The sequence below is a fragment of the Mixophyes fleayi genome, chromosome 2, assembly GCF_038048845.1.
Source record: "Mixophyes fleayi isolate aMixFle1 chromosome 2, aMixFle1.hap1, whole genome shotgun sequence".
Lineage (NCBI taxonomy): Eukaryota > Metazoa > Chordata > Amphibia > Anura > Limnodynastidae > Mixophyes > Mixophyes fleayi.
This window is the reverse complement of record NC_134403.1, coordinates 365,487,919-365,497,306: the sequence shown is the minus strand read 5'-3', so window position 1 is coordinate 365,497,306 and position 9,388 is coordinate 365,487,919. Positions and strand designations below refer to the sequence as shown.

The window sequence follows — 9,388 nt, the reverse complement described above, 5'->3', positions numbered from 1 at the left end:
ACGCTCCAGCTGCTGCATCTACCATACTCTTGTCTGCAGAGCTGACGCTCCAACTGCTGCATCTACCATACTCTAGTCTGCAGAACTGACGCTCCACCTGCTGCATCTACCATACTCTAGTCTGCAGAGCTGACGCTCCACCTGCTACATTTACTACACCATGGTCTGCAGAACTGACGCTCCACTCGCTGCATCTACTATATCATTGTCTGCTGAGCTGACGCTTCACCGGCTGTATTCTTATACCGTTGTCTGCAGAGCTGACGCTCCACCTGCTGTATTCATATACAGTGTTCCGCTGAGCTGACCCTCTACAGTTGTTCTAGGCTGATTCTCTCCACTCCTGGTCTGTGTAGTAACCAGCTAGACTACAGTGCTGACGCTCCATCCACTGCTCCTGTATTCTGTTACTGCAGAGCTCACAGTCCATCTCTTGTTCCTGGGTGTCTACCTAGCTTTCGGGACCGCTGTCTACTCCTCCTATGGTCCTTTCTTCTGTAGCCTTCCCAAGGGCTTCTGTTCCGTACTCCTTGTGGGGGCCGCGACCTGCGAGTCAGACGCAGCTAAGACCATACTGCTTTGCGGCGGTTCCTGGTGAACACCGTCTCCTCGTTAGACTCTGCGCCTTACTAGAGTAGTGCAAAACTGTACGAACCCTAGGATTCGCTTTATTAGCTTGATACCTCGTGTGGAACCGTGACAGAATCCAGCCCATACTGACCAGCCTGGGGCTGGTTTGACAGAGGGACCCTGCTATAGTGCTATCAGCCCGGCTGGCAAAGCCTAGTGTTGGTAATATTAAAATTAAGTGACCCACTCTTTTGGTCCACCACATTTTGTTAGTACCAGCCTAGGCTGGCGGCACTAGGGTTGGTCAAGTTGTTTGGGTGAGGGGGCATGGTTTTTTTTTAACATATACTTTCATTTTTTGATTTTTTTTTTACTGTATTGCTGGCATTGCCGGTTTAAACCTAATGCTTTTCATCGACATTGTGACTTTACAACCTGTCGACATTCATAGTGTCAACAGTCTGAATGTTGACATGTTTATTGTAGACATTACGTATGTAACCCAATTATATTCAGGCCAATCTAAGAATTTGGAAATCCTGTCTTGTCTTTGTCCTCTCTACCAAGACCCTACCTCCACATGATTGTCCATTGGATCTACTTCCTGGTTGTATGCCTCTTAAGGGTACAATATATGGCCTTTGTCAACTAGATTCTATGCAGGCGCGGGCTGGCAGATGTCAGCCTGGGGGGCACACGCCGCACAGGCGGCCGCATCACATGACACGGGATGATTCTATGGCTATAAAACAGTATATTAAAGATAATTTAGAAAAAAGTTATTTTTAAACCATCTATATCATGCTGGTCAATAAAAAATGAGGGGACTTAAGGCCATGTATTGAGCACAGTGTTAAAAAGTAAGATCACAGTAAAAAGTACCCATTATATTTGATTTCAGATTTTTTTCATCCAGATAAGGGTAACCAATATATTTTCTAAATTAGCCTTATTTGTTAAATACTAGACATGTTATATTATATTGTGGAACCGCGCTCTCCTACCAAGGATTGTGAGAGCTGCACCTGCTAAGGGTATCCCTCCCTTTAGAATAGATCCAAAATTTTATAATGCTGGGTGCTCATCAATTGATTTGCCTAAAAGTGCAGAACCTAGTGTTCTATTGATATCATAAAACCATTAAATAGTTGCTAACATTTATTAAAAAACAGTAAAATTACAATAAAAGTATGATCATGTGTTACCATGAATAAATAAATAGAATAGTGATTTGTACGTTAATGGAACTACTATCACTTTAAATAATAATAACAATAATGAAGTGATCTACACATTAATGTAACGTTTAAGTTATCAGCCTGACTGCATAATGAGCAGATATAATAAACAGATATAATAATTGACAGTAAATGACAATACAAGATTTCTATCAAAAATCGTCCATGAATCACAGTTCTAATTAGCCAGATAAATGACGCGTGCTGCTGAAGATAAATGCCCTGTATAATAATTAAATATAATTGTAAATATTAACAGTCCTCATGAAGGTTGCAAATTTCCGAATCAAAGAGACTCCGTCACGCTTAACATCAATATATCAGCTATGAGGAATGAATCAGAATCTTATTGTGTTGTTCCATGCGATATGATACTTGCGGTTTGTAGTTGGAGCGAGTGTAAGGTCCAAACTTTACAATAAATCCAATAATGTCCCGATGATAAACAGACATACAAATAACAGCTTGTCCTAAATGAAAAAAAGGGGAAAATAGTTCAGCAGCGGGTGATCACGCCGCTGCTGTTAGCGGCTAACGATGCGTTCCACTGTGGAGCGCAAACACACTTCCGGTATTGATGTCACTTCCGGATATTGCTTTAGGTCAATAGAATGATAGTGGGTGGAGACCCAACGCGTTTCGTCCTGCTCCGGACTTTCTCAAGGGCTATTGTGAACGTCTGTAATCCTGTGGTTTAAATATGCTGGGATTGAACCCAATAGGTTCCCAAATCTTTCGTGCCCCAGTCTCTGTTTTCCGTATTAGACAGTTCATTGTGCACACAATAAATGCAGTATATTTATACTCTTAATGATTACGTCAAACAGCGTAATATTATACTATCTTATATGCATCCCCAAAAAAATCGTGCAGCATTAGACAATGTGCATGTCATATTATAGTTGTCTCAAGTACCTCATTGCAATGATGTTAATACATGAATAAATAGAATAAATTAAAATGAAAATAAAAAATAAAAATAAATATAAAAATAAATAATATATAAACATTGAATGCACAACAGAGATTTTTATGGAAACAGATTCTATTTACAATGTCATAAGGAAACCATTTTTATAAATGAAAAAATATTAAAATAACATATTTTGTTACGTGATCCTTTTGGACTTAATGGTATATATATTTTGCACAGGCTAATTATGGTGGCTCATAATGAAGATTGAGGGAACAAGTATGATATTAGGCAGTGATAAGATGACATTTAGGAGGATCCCATGTTCTATAGTCTGATACCTCTTATGGATCCACTTCTTTTTTGTTTTTGGTCTGGGCATAGTGCAGATAGCAATGGAGAGCGTGAGGGATGGGGAAGGAACCTACAGCACCGGGTATTCATAGGTAGTCTCCTATCCCATTACTTACCTGGCCCTCTCTGCTTGGCTTCCAAGGTCGGCTGGGATTGGGCATTGGGATTGGGCATAACCAGAGAGGTATGGCTGGAATTTACAGCCATACCTCTCTGGTTATGCCCAATCCCAGCCGACCTTGGAAGCCAAGCAGAGAGGGCCAGGTAAGTAATGGGATAGGAGACTACCTATGAATACCTGGTGCTGTAGGTTCCTTCCCCATCCCTCACGCTCTCCATTGCTATCTGCACTATGCCCAGACCAAAAACAAAAAAGAAGTGGATCCATAAGAGGTATCAGACTATAGAACATGGGATCCTCCTAAATGTCATCTTATCACTGCCTAATATCATACTTGTTCCCTCAATCTTCATTATGAGCCACCATAATTAGCCTGTGCAAAATATATATACCATTAAGTCCAAAAGGATCACGTAACAAAATATGTTATTTTAATATTTTTTTCATTTATAAAAATGGTTTCCTTATGACATTGTAAATAGAATCTGTTTCCATAAAAATCTCTGTTGTGCATTCAATGTTTATATATTATTTATTTTTATATTTATTTTTATTTTTTATTTTCATTTTAATTTATTCTATTTATTCATGTATTAACATCATTGCAATGAGGTACTTGAGACAACTATAATATGACATGCACATTGTCTAATGCTGCACGATTTTTTTGGGGATGCATATAAGATAGTATAATATTACGCTGTTTGACGTAATCATTAAGAGTATAAATATACTGCATTTATTGTGTGCACAATGAACTGTCTAATACGAAAAACAGAGACTGGGGCACGAAAGATTTGGGAACCTATTGGGTTCAATCCCAGCATATTTAAACCACAGGATTACAGACGTTCACAATAGCCCTTGAGAAAGTCCGGAGCAGGACGAAACGCGTTGGGTCTCCACCCACTATCATTCTATTGGCCTAAAGCAATATCCGGAAGTGACATCAATACCGGAAGTGTGTTTGCGCTCCACAGTGGAACGCATCGTTAGCCGCTAACAGCAGCGGCGTGATCACCCGCTGCTGAACTATTTTCCCCTTTTTTTCATTTGGGACAAGCTGTTATTTGTATGTCTGTTTATCATCGGGACATTATTGGATTTATTGTAAAGTTTGGACCTTACACTCGCTCCAACTACAAACCGCAAGTATCATATCGCATGGAACAACACAATAAGATTCTGATTCATTCCTCATAGCTGATATATTGATGTTAAGCGTGACAGAGTCTCTTTGATTCGGAAATTTGCAACCTTCATGAGGACTGTTAATATTTACAATTATATTTAATTATTATACAGGGCATTTATCTTCAGCAGCACGCGTCATTTATCTGGCTAATTAGAACTGTGATTCATGGACGATTTTTGATAGAAATCTTGTATTGTCATTTACTGTCAATTATTATATCTGTTTATTATATCTGCTCATTATGCAGTCAGGCTGATAACTTAAACGTTACATTAATGTGTAGATCACTTCATTATTGTTATTATTATTTAAAGTGATAGTAGTTCCATTAACGTACAAATCACTATTCTATTTATTTATTCATGGTAACACATGATCATACTTTTATTGTAATTTTACTGTTTTTTAATAAATGTTAGCAACTATTTAATGGTTTTATGATATCAATAGAACACTAGGTTCTGCACTTTTAGGCAAATCAATTGATGAGCGCCCAGCATTATAACATTTTAAATACTAGACATGGGCAAATTGATTTGGCAGCTGATTTCCTATATCAGACCCAGTCATATTTGCAGGCGCTTTGAATGGAGACAGACAAATTAATTTGGGCGTTTCTGAAATTCACAAAAAAATTAAAAACTCACTCTGCAGAAATGGGTAAACACATCTCTATTTACAAAGCAGCATTGTCCTGGATGTGCCCCCACCCCACTAGGGATATGTTGTTGCTACTCTAAGGGTCCATATCGTAGAAAATGCCCATATATCTCATATAAATCACATATGTAAATACATTTAGGAAAGCCTTAAAAAGCTAGTCCTAAGTTTATAGGGCCATATTGTTTTCAGCCGTTCCAGTTTATGTTAGGTTAGGTTACAATAGCCCAAGCTCCACATCTCTTTATACCAATGGTGGGCTGGGGGTCAGCTAGATATTCACCCAGGTTCCTACTGCATCAGGGGACTTTTTTTTATCTACAGGGATTTTTTCTTCAAAAGCTAATGCTTTGGCCATGCTCTACAGATTCAACATCATTATTCTCTACAGCAACTGCCATTATTCACTGCCCATCATTGACTACAGCCGTGGATGCATATTGACACTGATCATTTCTAATCACTGATCATAGTAAGGCCACCAGTTGTTTAGTGAGATAAACCTATTTCAGTGATTAGCAGCGAGATGCAATATCAGGTCTAACCCACTGTATTGTAAAAGGACAACTAAGGGTCCCATGTGTACAGATATTTCCAGCATTGTCTCAATTTTTGTCATTTAAAAAAACTTTTACCCAGAAAGCTTATTTTCCTTAGATTAATTCTTTTCTCCTTTAATGCAGCACAGATTCCTGTAGAATAGATTGTTATATCATTTACTGACTCCGGCACTTAGTAGGAAGCAGTAAATGGTTCTATTTTCTTAACATGCAGGAAATTTAAATAATCTTATTTACTGCAAAAATAGAGTACATTTTGTTATAGATTGGAAGGAGATTGTTTTATGAACTATGTAGGGATATCCTGAGTATTACAGTATTGTCTCGTCAATACTCATCATTCAAAAATATTTGGAAGCAAAGCTGTTATACATGAGTATATCAGTCTGCTCGGCCTGAACACTCAGCATCAGGATTAGTATCCAATTTAGCCTCCTATGACAGTGACTACATTGGATAGATCTGTTCACATGATTGAGATCTCTTTCATTCCAGTGGCTTATCGATTGGAATTGGCAGCTATTTTTGGCATAACCTCACAACTTTCAGTTGGGACTAAAATGTACAAATCAGCCATCGAAATTGCTGTGTACATTGACTGATTATATTATATTGATATAACTATCATCTTACGACTTCAGAGTACTCTGTATTTAGAGATATTCTTTACAGGAATGCATAAATATATTAAAGTCAAATGTTTATTATGTTTGTTTCCTGTTGATACTCCAATAATATACAGTAAGAGATTACTCATAACAGCCTTTGGATGAGAAAGGTGTAAATGCCACAATTCAACAACAGCTCCAGTAATACACATATCTCCCAGGTATTTCTGGCTTTTGATAAGCTGGTAACAATTTTGCATTAAACTACATGTAACAAAGATCTTTCATTTTTCCAGCTCAGCCCTCTGTGACCCTGGAATTAAACAGTGAGGGGTCTCCTGAGTGCAGAGCCATTGGGGGGTATCCAGCTGCAGAAATCTCCTGGATCCCACATTCACGTGATATAAACACAACAAGAGTTGGAAATCCGGATCAGACCTGGACAGTGATCAGTACATACAGTGAGAAGAGAGACAATGTGACATCAGTGACCTGTGTTGTTTCTCATCCTACATTTATGAAACCCCTGGAGAAATCCATCTCAGTGTCTGGTAAACAAAGTAAGTATTCTCCTAACAAACAATGTGACCTATAACACAACATATCCTTCATTGTAGGCACATCCTAGGCAAGTGCAGGAAAGAAAATTTGGATTTTATTTTCTACCATAGCATTAGGATCTTGCATTGGATCCTCTTTGAGGGTTATATGAGTTGCAGACTTTTCCAGGACAGGACATACACTGAAGCAAGCGCTGATAGAGAGAGTTAAAGCTGGGGCCTCGGTAGGTTGGACTGGCATTTCTATCGCACAGGTCTTTATCTGTCAAACTGCAAGCTTTCATTACATTGGCTCTGAATGATCACAAGACAGTCTCACAGGATCTTCTGCATACAACATCTTCCCACTCCTGTCTCCAGTACTTTGCCTGGACTACTCCTCACCTATGGAATGATTTCTCACCCTGTATCAGATTAGTTTCTACTCTCCAAGACTTCAAGCACAACCTTTATACTAATTTCCTTATTCAGACCTATCAGCCCTCCTTCTATCTCCTTTTCAATTTCTACCATCTCCACTTTCCCAATCGGTTCCATCCTATTTGTGTCTTTTCCATTCCCTTTACAGTGTAAGCTCTCACAAGCAGGACCCTCTTTCCTCATGTTCTCCTTCTACCATTACGTAACCCTCAGTACCTCTAGACATGCTCCCTAGTCCTGTTTTCTTGAGCCCTACTTCACATTGGACATTACCATCCCTCTCATTCACTGTCCCCTAAATAATTTGATCTACATTACCAAGTTATCGGTAAAGCCTAATGTATTTATGTCACATAATGGGATGAGAACTCATGTTTCTCAAGAATAATATGAGTGTTAAACAATGTACAAAGCTATTAGGCTTTAACTCATTCTGTGTTATGTCAGGTCCATCTTTCTTTTTAGATGAAGTCTACGTACATTACATGTGGTGGCTGAGAATTGTTGGCTTTGCAACTTTATTTCTTGCTCTGGGAATCTGTCTCTACTGGAAATATCAGTGCTGTACACACAGTAAGTGAAAGAGTTTGTGGGGAATCATTATTACAAATTGTAATAGTAATAATAATGATAATAATAATAATAATAATAATAATAATAATACATTTTCTAGTTCCTGTGGACACTCATGCAGTTCAAGAAACTGGTCCACGTGTAATCTGGATGTAAGAGGATTTTACTGCAAATCTTATTATGTTAATACAAAAGGAAGATAAAAAAACAAAATAAAATGTAAAATCTGATGTTATGAGCCAAAGCGGTGCCCCTAGATGCCGCGACTCGCTGTGCCCATCCTCTGCGTCTATGTCACTTCCGGTTTTCATCCCGGCCGTTGCTAGGGCAATGGTCAGGACACTCTGCTGCTCACCGCTGCATCCTGGTAAAAGGGGCAGCCGGGCGCTGCGCTAAGGGTTATTTATTAGTAGTCTCCTGGGACTAATTATTCCTGCTGTGCCACCAAGTTCTGATTGGCTCTTCCATGTATTTAAGTTAGGGAGGGCTCAGTCTCCCTGCCGGTTATAGCACTCAGTTTCCTGGCTGCTGACCTGCTCCTGTACTCTCTTCCTGAATTTCTGGATTGTCCCTTCTGTGTATGACCTCTGGTTTGTTTCTTGGACAATGATTTATTGCTGGTGACCCTGACCTCTGCCTGGGACTCGGATGCCCTGTTTTTCTGCCGGCCCTGGCCTTTTGTCTGAACCTTACATCGCTTCCTGCTTTTGCCCTGAGACCTCGGCCTGATTACGCTTATCTACTACCATCACCCAAGTCCGCTCTACAGTATTATCCATAAGTACTACGCTGAGTTTGAGACCTAGGGGCATCTTAGCACCTGTGAGCACGACAATCTCTACGGGAAAGGCGGCTGCTATAGGTGAAGACCTCTACCACCTGTTCTACAAACTTATGACAATAGCAGTTAGCCGTGACATTATAATCGGCCAGTGAAGTTGTTGGAAGGGAAATATTCATGGATGACAGCGGAACAAATTTCTCTCCAGCCCAAGTTTTGGCGGGACAGATCCAAACCCTCACACAAATGGATCAAGTACTTTCACATCGGTTGTCTGCACAAGAAGAAGCCTCTAGGACTTAGCAAGCCCAGCAATTTTCTTCGGGCCCTGTACTGGAACCTAAACTGAACCTTCCAGATCATTTCTCTGGTGATAGAGCCTTGCAACTTTAAAGAGAGTTGTAAGCTCTATTTTTGCCTAAGACCCCGTTCCTCTGGTTCGGAGCAGCAAAGAATCTGCATCATATTCTTCCTTCTCCAAGGTGACCCTCAGTCCTGGGCTTTCTGTCTTCCTCCTACAAGCCCCTCTCTGCAGTCAATTGACGCATTCTTTAATGCCTTTACTCTATGATGACGTGGACAGGGTAGTCCCACCTCAAAACTCTAAAGCAAGGCCAATGAACCACTTAGGAATATTGTGCGGAGTTTATGAGATGGTCCACTGACAGTGAGTGGAACGATCCGGAACTTCAGAGTCAATTCCACCTAGGGCTCTCTGAACAGATAAAAGATTCTTTGGTGCAGGTATACCTTACCAACAACCCTGGAGAATATGATGCAGTTGGTAATCAAGATTGATCGTAGGATCAAGGAAAGGAAAGCAGAGAGGGATACA

The 9,388-nt window shown here is 39.8% G+C and overlaps 1 pseudogene; it reads left to right on the top strand.

Moving 5' to 3' along the window:
* Nucleotides 1-3,270: 3,270 nt before the first annotated feature.
* Nucleotides 3,271-3,388, top strand: LOC142141814 (5S ribosomal RNA; annotated as a pseudogene).
* Nucleotides 3,389-9,388: the final 6,000 nt, after the last annotated feature.